The sequence below is a fragment of the Melospiza melodia genome, chromosome 7 (assembly GCF_035770615.1).
Source record: "Melospiza melodia melodia isolate bMelMel2 chromosome 7, bMelMel2.pri, whole genome shotgun sequence".
NCBI classification, from domain to species: Eukaryota; Metazoa; Chordata; class Aves; order Passeriformes; family Passerellidae; genus Melospiza; species Melospiza melodia.
In genome coordinates, this window is record NC_086200.1 from 11763589 (window position 1) to 11777795 (window position 14207).

Below are 14207 nucleotides of genomic sequence, written 5' to 3' on the forward strand. Positions count from 1 at the left end.
TTTGAAGTACTTGTTTCTTGGTTTAATGCCCTTCCAAGATCAATTTTCCTGATCCTTATCCATGTTTTGGACAAGTATTGCCTCCTGAACAGGCCACCTCCTGGATGTGCAATGATTCCATCTGATCCAGCTGTGCCTCTTCCTTTCTCAAGGGATGGACAGAGGGGCTCTATTGAAGGTGGCATTTCCTGCAGGAAGGGAGGCGATGCCAGACACAGCCACAGGAGGTAGTTGCTCTGCTTCTGGGCCTGAGCCCTGCTGAGGCTTGAGCTGCCCTCTCTGCTGCTTGGCACTGCGGGCACAGCCCGGATAAGATGGGCACAGCCCAGAGGAATTGTCCCGAGCAGGCTCAGGGCACTCGGGTACTGAGCTGTCCTGCTGGGCTCCCTCCGTGGGAGACATGTCCCGAAACCTGGGAGCGGCTGCACGGGGTGCCCGTGGTGGGGAAAGGGCAGAGGGGGAGAGCAAGGCTCCAGTGTGTCCTGAGAGGGCCTGGCTATGTGCCCATGTGATGTGGGAGCTGTTCCATGGGCAGGTGGGCAAGCAGGAGGGAGGGACGGAGGTTGGGAGTGACAGCTGTGGCACTGCAGATTTCCCCAAGCATTTAGTGAGGGTTTCCTGTGTGGCAGGGAGAGAGCCCCAGGGCCCTGGGCTGCTCCAGCTGCCCCTCCAGGCATGTTGCACAGGACCTGCAAAGAGCGTACAGAGTGACCAGGAGCCACAGGCTCCCGCAGCCTTACCCCACCCCCTTGCAGTCCCCAGTTCCCCACGGGAGAAGGGGATCCCAATACACCATGGAAATGGTTCTGTAACATCTGTGATCCCTCCTCGACTGGGATCATGACTTGGATTACTTGGAAATGCTGGTGAATGGTGCTTTGAAGACCTTGTCAGATGTTGGAGGCATGTTCTGAATGTACCTTTCCTGACAGAATAATCTGTGTCAGTATGCCAAGAGCTTACCATGAGCCAGTTCCCTTAAATTTCACTGAAGGTAGATCAGTTCTGGAAACCTTACCCTGCTCCCTTCTGGAGCCCTGAGGGATCCCACAGGATCACTGTCAGTGGGAGGAAGGGGCATTTGGCTGTCCATCCTCCTCCCGTGTGCAATGCCACTGTGTCCTTCTGTGTGCTCTGTGCAGCCACAGAGAAGAGCAGAGAGGGAAGGGGCTGGGCCCAGGGCTGTGCCTGGGGGCTGAGCCTTTCTCAGCTCCTTTGCAGCCCCCAGGGAGCCCGAGCTGCTTCTGCTGCCACTGCTAAGCCCTGGCCCTGCCTGGGGCTGGGTTTCAAGCTGCTGGCTGCTCCAGGGAGTCCTTTCTGCCCCGACTGCCCTGCAAGGGGCTCCTTCCATCCCAGTGTGGGGCCACTGCAGGCACGAGGTCCCCCTGGCCCTGCTCCTGAGTGGAAGGCAGAGCCAAGGGAGTGCCTTGGAGGGCACCAATCACCCAGATGCCCTCACTGCCACTCGGGCCTGAAGGAGAATCTTCAGCAGTGCCATTGGAGCTGTTGTGTCCTGCCTTTCTTTGCAGCTGAGCCTGTTGCTAAAGGTGATCTGGCTTCCCAGCCCATGTTCAGGATTGAGCCTCTGGGAGATGGTGAGGGTACGCCAAGGCCTTTCCCCTGTGAGACCTGCCAGCTCAGAGCCCAAAGCTCGGCCAGGGGGGCATCGCTGCAGGTGCCAGGACAGAGCCATGCATGTGTGTGCCCTCACCCTGCACGATCCACTCACAACTTCTGCTCAGCACTGGCAGGTGTTTGAAGGACGGTGGGCCATGGCCCAGCTGAAAAAGCCCAGATGATTTGTTGATTTTATCCGATTTTGCATAAGCATGACGTTCTGAACATGCCATTAAAGAAATGGAGAATGGAGGTCCATCTTTTAAGGTGTACTTTTTGTTTCTCAAGTGATGGGCCAGAAGTTAGGACAGAAGGAGGTGTTTCCCCAACAAAGCAGAGGCCGATTGGCAGCCCCTGCTGCAGGAAGGAAGTCCGAGCCAAACACAGGCATGGGCACAGGCACAGAAGGTAATTGCTGTGCCAGGCTCAGCAGGGCTCAGCCATTGGCAGAGCTGTGTGGCTGCAGCTCTTCTTCTTCTACCAGGGCCTCCCTTGCACAGCCCGGCAAAGCTGGAGGTGCCTTTGGAGCTCGTTCAGAGCCCTGGGAAAAGGGGACTCGTGCACCAACGTCCCTCCCGCTGCAGCTGCTCTGGAGCTGGCCCTGAGTGCCCAGAGGCCCAAGGCACAGGAGCAGCCCCGAGCGGGAGCCCTGCCGCGAGCCCAGGGCCAGAGCCAGCCTTGGCTCCTTACTGGGCAGGGGCTGCACTGGGTCCTGACAGGGCCTGACTCTGTGCCCTGGGGCGGGGGGAGCTGTCACGGGGCAGGGAGGGCCAGGGCTGGCAGGGGCTGCTCAGGGATGGGTGTGGCCCGTGTCCCTCCAAGCAGTGACTGCCCAAAAAGCTGCGCTGCCCCCGGGCTCTCCTCCCGGCCTGCTGGGCTTTGTTGGGTGGCACAGCCTGTGCCACGGGGTGGCAAGGTCCCTGCAGGCCCCAGCTCTGGGGGAAACGGAGAATGTCCTGCCCGCATCCACCGTGCTGCCAGCTGAGCAGTGCAGCACAGCACGGGCTGACGATCCCCATCGCTCCCACAGGTGCAGCTGGAACCACAGCACATGTTCCTGATTCCCAGAAGGGCCTTGGAAGGGGTTTCTATCAGGGAACAGGCTTCTGGCTAGGGTTACTGGCAGGCCTGCTTGTCTTGGAGCTGATCTTCATCTTATGCTCTGTCCGAAGTTGGACTTGCTGGAAGAGAAAAGGGTGAGTGTTTAGTTCACCTTTCCCTCAAACAGCTTCTTTTGAAAGTCTACATCAGACAGAAAACATTCCCAGTGAGGTTGCAGTGTAGGGGTGGCCGGTCCTTGATTGTCCAAAGAACTCTGCTGAGGGTTCTGCTGCTGCCCAGAGCTTTCATTGGCCTCCTAATTGCTGGGCCCTGTCCTGGGGGGGCCCGCTGGGGCTGCAGCCAGTGCTGGCTCCCACTGAGGCTGCCTGGCCAAGAGCAGCCCCAGGGGCACTGGGCAGAGGCAAAGCACGGTGGGGAGGAGAAAGAGCAGGGACGAGATTGCCCTTGAAAGGCAGAGGCGCTCTGGGGCCCGCTCCTGGCCAGGGAGCCTGCCCAGAGCCGTGCCCTGCGGGCCGGGGCCTTGAGGGACAGCTGTGCAGCTGGGCCAAGATGTGCCGGCAGCTCCAGCCGTGCTGGGGAGCCTTGCCAGCTCTGGGCCAGCTGTGCAGGAGGCTCCCTGTGTGCCACTGGCAGCTGGGGCCCCAGCCACCTCTTCTTTCCACAGTTCCACCTCTGGACAGGAGTTTTAAGATGGTGGCTGCATGTCACACCCAAACAGCAGGAGCACCTCCTCCAGCAGTTAGAAGGGCCTGGGCAGCCCTGTCATGAGTTCTGAGAAGAAGACTGCAGAACAGCCATCGACAAGGAAATCTCCTATTCTCCTGGATATCCCACTGCCACCTCCTCTCCCCATGTATATCCCCAAGCTACTTCCATCTCTTTTTTAATCCTCCTCTGTCCTGTCCCGACTTCTTCTATAGACCCCAGGAGCAGCCCAGCACCCTCCTGCCCCTCCTGAGTCCAACATGTCCCTTCCTCTGCCCCTGAGCCCCCTGGGCCTGCCCTCTAAACAACACTGAAGTTATCCCCGCTCTCTGCCAGGCTAGGTGATGGCCCTTTCTTTAGTTGCACTAAAGGGAAGGTGCCATCACCCCAGTGTTTGGGTGGCAGCAGCAGCAAAGCCCGGCCGGCAGCACCACTGGCTGAGCTCCATGGCCAGGAGCAGCCGTGGATGCCCACGGTGTGGGCAGGCAGGAGCCAGGCAGGGGCTGCTGTGACCAGCGGCGGGGTCCCGAGGGCTGGGGGAGCCCAGTGGGCAGGCAGCAGCATGGGGCTCCCGAGAAAAAGCAACCCCATTTTCTTAATTTTTCACTTTTAGATATTAGAAATTTGTAGAAATATTTCAAAATATTTTTTCTGTAGACAGACACCCCCAAATATTTTTTCCCAATTCCTATAGTACTTAAAAATTTTTTAAAGTAGTTTTAGAATCCAAAAAAATGACCTCATTTTGTCTTCACTTCTCATTTTTAAAAATATTTAGAAATATCTCTTGTGTAGAGAAATCCTCATATGTTTCATTCCTTTTTCCACAACACATCTGTATTTTTGAAACTGGTTTTAGAGGTCTGGAAAATATTTTCCCCTTATACAATAAAAAATAAAATTGCATTTCACTGGTAATCTTTATTCTAGGAAGAAGTAAGACCCCTTCAGCCAGCCAGCCTGCTGCAGAGGCTCTTTTCCCACAGGAGCTTTGTACCTAGTCACAACCAACATACATAAAACCTTTTCCCAGATATTTCCTGGGATTTATGACAAGCTCACGTCTTAATTTTCTCAGACAAATTTTGAGCACAGTGGGAATGTCTTCAAATTACCATCTTTGTTTGCTTCTGGTGGAACTCCCTCCGTTCTAGAGCAGGGCCTTCTCTCAGCTTCCTGCTGCGCCCGGGCTCTCCTCCCGGCCTGCTGGGCTTTGTTGGGTGGCACAGCCTGTGCCAAGGGGCAGCAAGGTGCCTGCAGGCCCCAGCTCTGGGGAAATGGAGAACGTCCTGCCTGCATCCACCGTGCTGCCAGCTCAGCAGTGCAGCACAGCACGGGCTGACACTCCCCATTGCTCCCACAGGTGCAGCTGGAACCACAGCACATGTTCCTGATTCCCAGAAGGGCCTTGGAAGGGGTTTCTATCAGGGAACAGGCTTCTGGCTAGGGTTACTGGCAGGCCTGCTTGTCTTGGAGCTGATCTTCATCTTATGCTCTGTCCGAAGTTGGACTTGCTGGAAGAGAAAAGGGTGAGTGTTTAGTTCACCTTTCCCTCAAACAGCTTCTTTTGAAAGTCTACATCAGACAGAAAACATTCCCAGTGAGGTTGCAGTGTAGGGGTGGCCAGTCCTTGATTGTCCAAAGAACTCTGCTGAGGGTTCTGCTGCTGCCCAGAGCTTTCATTGGCCTCCTAATTGCTGGGCCCTGTCCTGGGGGGGCCCGCTGGGGCTGCAGCCAGTGCTGGCTCCCACTGAGGCTGCCTGGCCAAGAGCAGCCCCAGGGGCACTGGGCAGAGGCAAAGCTCGGTGGGGAGGAGAAAGAGCAGGGACGAGATTGCCCTTGAAAGGCAGGGGAAGGGAGAATGTTGCTTATCGGAAGAAGCCCCAAAGAGCGGCTGGAAGGGGTGCTGCCTGATCAAGGACCCCCGAGAAGCGGAGGGAGGGCGTATCGGATGATGGGGTGTCCCGAGGAGCGGCTGGGGAGAGTGGGGGTGTCCCTTAGTGGGGAGGAGCAGCTGGAGCGCTTGCACGGTCCGGTGGTGGGGAGGCCGGCGGGGCTGTCGGAGTAGGCTCAGCCCGGCCGGTGGGCACGGCTCACCCTGCCCGCCCGCAGGACCACGGCGCAGTTCCTGTTGGAGGCGGACCTGCACGGGCTGCTGAAGCTGGACACGCTGATCCCGAATGCGCCGCCTGCGCCATGGCAGCGCAAGGCCAAGGAGAGCGGCCCCGGGCCCAGCCCCGTCGGCGTGTCCCCCATAAAGCCGGCATGTCGCTCCCACAGCCCCAGCAAGACGCCGTCCAAGACACCCGGTGAGCGCCGGCCACCGGCGGCAGAGGTTGAGTGCGGGAGCCTGGCCGAGGCTGCTTGTCCGTAGCCATGGGGCTCTGGGCTCCCTGCCACGCTGCCCTACCGGCTGCTGCTCAGGCAGGAGGAGGTGGGCTGTGCTCCTGACAGCCACCCACCTCCTTGCCAGCATGAGGGGCAGAGCTCTGAGCACTGGGGCTGGCGAGCTGCTGTTCGCCCAGCTGAGCCTTGCTGTCACAGCTGGATGCTAGGACGAGTGTGGGCAGGACTGTCAGCTGACAGCTTTACATCCTGTGAGCGTTTTTGTATCTTCCCCTTATCTCTGGACTCTGGAATTGTTGCACTAGACCCAAGGAGTTGCACCACACAGTCCGTAACCAACTTGGTGGCAGGGAGGAAAATATAAGTTAGTTGGGACTGGGTGGCATGAGACCTCAGAGTCCTACTTGTCTGGTGGGTGTGATGTGGAAGAGTGTTGGGTTTGCTCCCGTGAAAGCTCGAATACAGGCTGTTAAATAGCTGTAAGACAATATTTTCATATGTGAATGCAGGTAAATCTGGATCCAAAATTCAAAGCACCCCCACAAAGGCTGGGGGGGATCGCTACATTCCCAAACGCAGCACTATGCAGATGGAGATGGCAAATTTCCTCCTAACCAAAGAGAATGACCCTGCTGAGGATTCCCCTACCAAGAAGGTGAGCATGTTGCTAAGTTACAGTTGCTTCAACAACCGCTACTCCTTCCTGCCCCTTTACAGAGCAGTGAACAATAGGTTCTATCAAGGGGGCAGACGGCACTGACAAGTCCCAGCCATCACTACTTGCAGCTCTGGGCTTCAGGAGCCTAGGATGAGACTGAAGCTGTAGAGACTGCCATGCACTCGAAGCCTATGCTGCTTCTGGTAGCAAAATTTAGCTTTTGACTAACGAGGCTTTAAAATGTAGCAGGCAACAAAAACACAAAGCTGTAAGCCTATGCAAAGTGAAACTGCTGGTGGTAGCTATTCTAGGACAAGGTCTCCACCGGGAACACTTCTGGAATGTTTTACACTGTGTTCTGAAATCTGTTTGTGAAGCATTTGGTCGCTTTGTGGCTGTGGCTTTTCCCTCTGGCAATGACACTGAATTTGCCATTGTTTGAAAATGTGAGCAGGACAATGTATGAAAGTCTGAGGAAAACTGCTTTGACCTGCCTCTGTGTGACTGACCCTTGCAGCACAGTCAAACATCTTCAGATTCTAAGAGAAGGGGACTTAGATGTCTGTTTAAATTGTACTGTGGGAATTGTTTTAAATGCATTGCACTGAGGGTGATTTGTCTCTGTAGGAGCAACAGAAAGCCTGGGCAGTGAATCTGAATGGTTTTGATGTGGAAGAGGCAAAGATCCTCCACCTCAGAGGAAAACCACAGAATGCTCCAGAAGGTATGATACAGGCTCCGTGTGAGCTGAATCAGCAGGAGGGATCAGGTCAGGGGAACAGCAACACAGAGGCTCTGTGTGTGGTCACAGGAGAAATCAACTGGTTTCTGAGAGCTGTACAGGCTGGAGTCTCCTTTCTTAAGGTTCCTGAGGTCGAGGGAGGGCATAACAGTTAAAGTGAATTTATTTAGGAGAGTTGCTATGACTGCCAGTTGGTCACCTGTTACAGGGCTTGCAAGGGTCTTCAGGGTGGAGAGAGAGATGAGAATCTTGACCTCATGTTCAGAAGGCTTGATTTAATATTTTATGATATATATTACATTATTACTATACTAAAAGAAATAGAAGGGAAGTTCTCAGAAGCTAGCTAAGCTAAGAATAGGAAAAGAATGAATAAACAAAGGGCTGTTTCTCAGCAGAGGGTGAGACCCAGCTCCGCTGTGAGTGGTCAGTAAATCCAAACATTCACCCAAGACTGATCACGCATCCACCTGTTGCATTCCCCAGCAGCAGATAACCATTGTTTACCTTTTGTTGCTGAGGCCACAGCTTCTCAGAAGAGGGAAAAATCCTAAAGAAAGGATTTTTATGGAAAGATGTCGGTGACAGCTACCGGTACTGCAGGTTCCAAACGTTCATGAAGTCTGTAAGAGCATCAAAGCCTCTGCTGTGCACTTTCTAGCTTAAACTGCAACTAAATATAATGGGATTCAAAAACCCAAGTGTTTGTTAAATTTGTTTCCATGAATGAGGAAATTGTAGCTCACCCCTGCTCAGCAGTTCATTCTGCCAGTGATTTTAGTGCACTGCAGGCTTGTGAGTGTTTCTCTTAGGACTTTAATTTCACTCCAAGGGATTCCTAGTTGGGTGAGCAGCACTCAGCTGGGAGGAAACTAACTCAGGTTAACAAACCTGTTTCCCTGCACACAGACTATCAGAATAACCTGAAAGTGCTCTACAGTCAGAAAATGGCACCTGGATTCAGCAGGAAGAAGAGCAGATATATTCCCTCAAAGCCAGAACGGGTCTTGGATGCACCAGAGATATTCAACGACTACTGTAAGTAGGCTACAGGGTTGAGTGCTGGGCATCCAGAACATTCTGTACTGGATTGCTGTTCCTAGGACAGGGTAACTGGGCTGTCTGTATTATTTTGTGTACCCAGGCTAGCACAGACCACTTCTGGAGTGTCCCTGTGTGGCCTTACAGGCACAGTGGTCTAGGGCACTGTGTAGGTGCCTTGGAGCAGGGTACCTGGCCCCAGCAGCTGGGCATAGTGACACTCAGAAGGCTGCCCCTCACCTGCACGTGTGTGTGTGCACGTGTGCACCCACACCTGCTGCAGCAGCACGGGTGAAGGGCAGGGCTCTCTAGCCATCATGGTGTGACCTGCATTGCTCTTTCAAATTGTAGAACTGAATCTCATAGACTGGAGCTCCCAGAACTTCCTGGCAGTGGTTCTGGATGACACTGTTTATCTGTGGAATCACGCTACTAGGGAGATTATCCCCCTGCTGCAGACGGAGCATCCAGATGTTTACATTTCCTCTGCATCATGGATTAAAGAAGGAGACTACCTTGCTGTTGGCCCAAGTAGTGCTGAGATTCAGGTGAATGCAGGAGTAAAACTAGAGGTGTTTTCAAGGGATTGACAGAACTGTGGGGCCTGGGGACAAAACCTTGGCTGGCAGAGGAAGGATGCCATGCACCTGACTTGTCTTCCCTGGTGTGGGGTGGAACTGCCCAGTGTGCAAGGCAGGGTTTGATTTGGGCGTTTTCTGATAAGCAGCGTTACCTTCTGTGCTATAGTCATGAGATACATATTTTCTCTGTTCCCTTACTGAGAAAGCTGAATGCCAGAGCCTGTGCAGTGAGGTTCCTAGGGCATAGAAACAGGATTTGGTTTCTTCTGAAGAACTTTCTACTTTGCCTCTCCAGCTATTGTTGCATTTACATTGTTGTATATAATATTTCTAGGGTCTCATACCTTCTGGGTGGTTTTCTCACAGCAGCTCTTCACAGCAGGGTTGTTGTTCCTTCTCAGCCAGGGCTCCTCTACAGCCCTCCCTGAATGCCCCACCCCCTTTTATCCCAGCTACCTCCACAGGCTACTGCCCAATCAAGGACATTGCAGCTGCAGCCCATTTACAATAACTAGAATCAGGGCAGGGTCACTTATACAATACAGAGATCTTTTACTGCAATACATATATTTACTCAGGCCCCTATAAGCTATGGGACGTTGAGCAGCAGAAACGTCTCCGAACCATGACCAGCCATTGCGCCCATGTGGGAACCCTCGGCTGGAACAGCTGCATCCTCTCCAGGTAAAGCAGTGGGTCAAGGGCAGTTTCCAGTTGTTGCAAACTCCTATCCCTCAATCTATGTGTGGCATGGGTTAGGGATGGCAGAGAAGTTTGTCCTGGCTTGGGATTCTTACTCAGCCTTATCTGTTGGGGCTGTGAGGAGAAGGCCTCTTTCCTGTATTGCAATTTGTGCTGAAGCTGTAAAGAGCTTGTGTGGGTGTTTCACTCACACCAACAGACCTGTGTTGCTGGTAACACTGGTTGAAACCCAGTGGCAGGTATAGCAGTCTTGCAACAACAAAAATGGATTTGGGTGAAAATGTGCAGCCTGGGGCTGGCTCTGGCATAACGCCTGATGCAAAACAAAAGGTTAGCTCACACTGCAACACCCAGCCTGGATGTCATGCAAGAGCCACGCAAAGCACCACCAACCCTGTGCTCAGCCTTCAGTCATGTATTCTTCCAACAACTCTGATCTCCCTTCCCCTCCTGCTGACAGGAGGCCCTGGTGCCTCACTGAGGCTTCATGCAGGGGAGCAAGCACCAGCGCTCAGCTGACATTTATTGGAGCTTGACTCCCCTACACTTGGAAAAATGCCTTTTTTCCAGGCTGAACTGTGCTGGAGCAAGTTGCAGGAAATATATTTGAGCCCTTACCTGACCAACAACCAGCTCAGCCACGCTGCTTTGCACGGTGTAGCCGCAGTGTCTGAGCAACTCCACCAAGCCTGTGCCTCCCATCAGCCCTCAGTGATTAGCTGAGGGTGGATTATTAACTGTATTCACCTTTCCCTCAGCACAGTACCACACTGTGCCTAGCACCAGCTCTGCCTCCTGCGCCTCACAGCAGCTGGAACCTTCAAAGGTTCCGACTTGTGCTCTGCCAAGGCCAGTGAGTGTGTAACCACAGCCACCAGAGCACCCCCCCCCCCCCACACACACATAAAGCTGATATGGGGGGCACAGTCTCAAAAAACAGCCACTGAGCCAGCACCTTCCCAGCAGTGCTGCTGGTGCATCCCCATTTGGCCACTTGGGAAAGATCAGGAGGTCCAAGGATGGAGCTCTCCCTCAGACGCAAATCCTAGGGCCACAGCTGTCTCCAAAGGGGCAGCAGGCAGGAAAAGACTGAAATGCTCTCTTTATGGGCAAAAGAGCTGGTGCAGTAATTCAAATGCCTGGTACAAAAATTCTGTTTAATATTTAGCTCCTGATTAAAACACAGCTTTTCATTTAATTCTATTTACAGAATACTTTCATTTCATTTGTTTCTTTAAAATTACTTAGTTCTCACCTGTTGTATGTCTAGGAATATTTTCTTCCAAAAATAGAAAAAAATAGATGATATCTTTTCAGCAGAAAACATTGGTTGATACAATTTTAAACCATCATGATATGGAAGAATTGTTCTGTCCCTCTCTAAGGTGGAAGAAGCATTTGGATCACAGATCATCTACAATGAAATACTTGACATGTTTAAGATGCTTTCAATCAATTGTGATCGTCAATTGCTTATTCGTTGTAAACAGTAATTTTTCAGTGAAGGGAAAGTGTGTGTGGTATATCTACATGATGTGTTCAAAGCCAGTTCCTACTAATGGCCAGGCTGAATTCCAGTCAATAATGTCCCGAATGATATTTTGCCGCCTTCTTTGGCACTTCATGAAATCTTACCATGATGAAGTGCTGAAACACAGAGATTTTCTCTTAGAGAGTGTCTCATGTTGTAACCCATCCCGTGGATTTTATGCTGTAATTCTTATCTCTTTTAAAATTTGCTATCTTCTGTACAGTTTTCATGAACCTTTCTGTTACAGTAGTGAATATCACAGATAAATGTCATTTTGTACAACTTTGAATTTACCCCAAGAGCTGAGAGAAAACTTGCTCCTATACTTCAATCCGAGTTTCTTCTATAGTCCAACTTTGTTTCTCTACCGTCAAGCTTCTCCTTTGTTGCTGCTCCAAGTCCCGTCCAAGCTGACCTTGAATACTTTCAGGCATGGGACATCCACAACTTCTCTGGGCAACCTGTTCCAGTGTTCCAGCACTCCCTCAGTAAAAAAGGCCTTCCTTTCATCTAATATGTGTAGGAAATCATAAATCTAGGCATAGAAACTTGGAGTGCAAATTTGAAATTCTTTTGATTTGAAGCACATTTTATATGAATACTGACTTACAGATGACTAAAAGATGTAGATGGGCATTTGAGCTGACAAGTTTTGAAAAAGTGCACGGAAATTAAAATTGAAACCACTAAAATTAAAAACTTCTTGACATTTTCTTTTTCCTCTCCAATTCAAAATTGCATATGTCAGATATCAGTGCTTCATGCAAACCTCTCAGATGCTCTCAGAGAAAAACCTTTTCTTTCAGACTAAGTTGCGGTTGACGTAGAACACTAGCAGTAGTGAAAGTTTTTCTGGGCATCGGGCAGCACCTTCTCCTTGGATTTGTGTGCAGAATGCATTTTATCCAAACTGGAAAATAGATCCCAGCTCTGTTTTATTCATCGATCTTACTGCATCAGGCCTGAAGATTCTGTGAAAAGTAGCCTGTGGACCTTGAAGATAGCGCATGTGAAACAGATGAGAGATGATGGAGAAGTTGAGGGAGAGAAGAAAGAGCATATGGGCCAGTACACACACCAGAAAGTATTTCTTCATGTGATCATGGGAGATTGCAGGAGCCACTTGGTACTATCAAACCAGCCCGACTTGGCACTGGTGCCATCTTGGGTCTGGGAACCATCCTGCATATCGTGGATTTTCAGGGGCCAGCCGGCCTCTTCCAGCCCCAGGCCCTCAAACATAATCAACAGCCCTTTTCCCTGGCAAACAAAATTCAGCTGCCCCTCTTCTGGATGGCAGATTGCAGGAGCCACTTGGTACTATAGGACAAGCCCAATTTGGCACTGGTGCCATCTTGGGTCTGGGAACCATCCTGCGTATCGTGGATTTTCAGGAGCCAGCCGGCCACTCCCAGCCATAGGCCCCCAAACACAAACTTCCGCCCGTTTCCCTGGCAAACAAAACTCACCTGCCCCTCTTCTGGATGGCAGATTGCAGGAGCCACCTCTTACTGTCAAACCAGCCTGACTTGGCACTGGTGCCACCTTGGGTCTGGGAACCATCCTGCGTATCGTGGATTTTCAGGGGCCAGCCGGCCTCTTCCAGCCCCAGGCCCTCAAACATAATCAACAGCCCTTTTCCCTGGCAAACAAAATTCAGCTGCCCCTCTTCTGGATGGCAGATTGCAGGAGCCACTTGATACTATCAAACCAGCCCAACTTGGCACTGGAGCCACCTTGGGTCTGGGAACCGTCCTGTGTATCGTAGATTTTCAGGAGCCAGCCGGCCACTCCAGGCTATAGGCTCCCAGACACAAACCTCGGCCCTTTTCCCTGGCAAACAAAACTCACTTGCCCCGCTTCTGGATGGCAGATTGCTGGAGCCACTTGGTACTATCAAACCAGCCTGACTTGGCACTGTGTTGAAAGCGAAGGGAAGCCTATCCACCTTGTCGTTGATCAGCATTGACTCCAATTTATTGATTAAATTAGCCATTTTATATAACAGTGTTAATTAACTTCATGCATATTGCAAAATCCAAGCTCACTATAGGTTAACAGAGAAAACTCTAACCCCTCCTTTTGTTTTACCATACCCATGATTGTTTATTGGAAACAAGACCAGCGTTCCCACTGTGATATTAAAGTCAAGTATTGGAGAGTGCTTTTGTTACTTCTTTAGAAGTTTAGAATATGCCAAAAAGATGCTAGCTGGGGACTTGCAATTAATGAATTATTTGCTGTAAGTAGGTCAAATGACATTAGCTTTCAAAAATGAAAAGTAGTCTTATTCCACGTGCCAATTCTAAAGTAGATTAATAAGCCTTAAGCAGAAGATGGATGTGAAGAGGGATATGACATGAAAGGTTAAGCAACACTGCTGACAGCAAAAGGCTTACCTGCTGCAGATACAGGAGACAAAATACTATTTTGACACAAACATTGCTATTCAGACGACAGTAAAATTCTGAGTGACAGCAAAATTTACTCAGTCATGACAGTAAAATTTGCTCACATCAAAATGTGCTAATCAATTCTTAGTGTAAGCTAAGCACCTTAAGCAAAGGGTAGTTCAAGCGTAACTGGTATTTGATGGCAAAAAAGGCAACTTGGCCTGCGTTTCTCACCTCTACTCCATTCAAAAGCTTACTCTGTCTCAGATTCCTTTGGAGGGATAGCAACGCAAGCCGCGAAACTGCACGAAAATGATGATTGAAAGAAAGATAGATTAGAAAAATGGAATAATGGTTCATGTTCTTTTCCTTCCAACTGCTTTGTTTGCCCTTTTAAATTTTTGAAGTCCTTTCTGGTGTCACCATGGTTGCACTGCAGCAAGTGTTCGGCTGTAAGCTGTCCATATTGCCAGCTTCTGGACTGCCTTCAGAAAACTTCCCGCTGGTTTTGTATAGAAATCACAAGCAGTAGAGATGACAAAGACTGCAGAAACCTTCTCATCTCCTTCTAGAGCAAGACCATGTCTTTCACCCACTCTTAAGTAGACAACTTTCATCAGTCATGAGGGAGTCTCATGTTCAAGAGCTAGGCAGTGACAGCTGTAAATGACAAAAAGCAGACTGAAATTCTCTTGGGACTCCAGCAGAGAGCAATGAAGGAGGTTGAATTCACCTTCTTGGGAAGTTCTAAAATGCACGTTCACTTGAGCACAGGAGCTAAGCCATCGTAACCTTTGTTGAGTATGTCTGCGTAGACAGAGTTTCCATC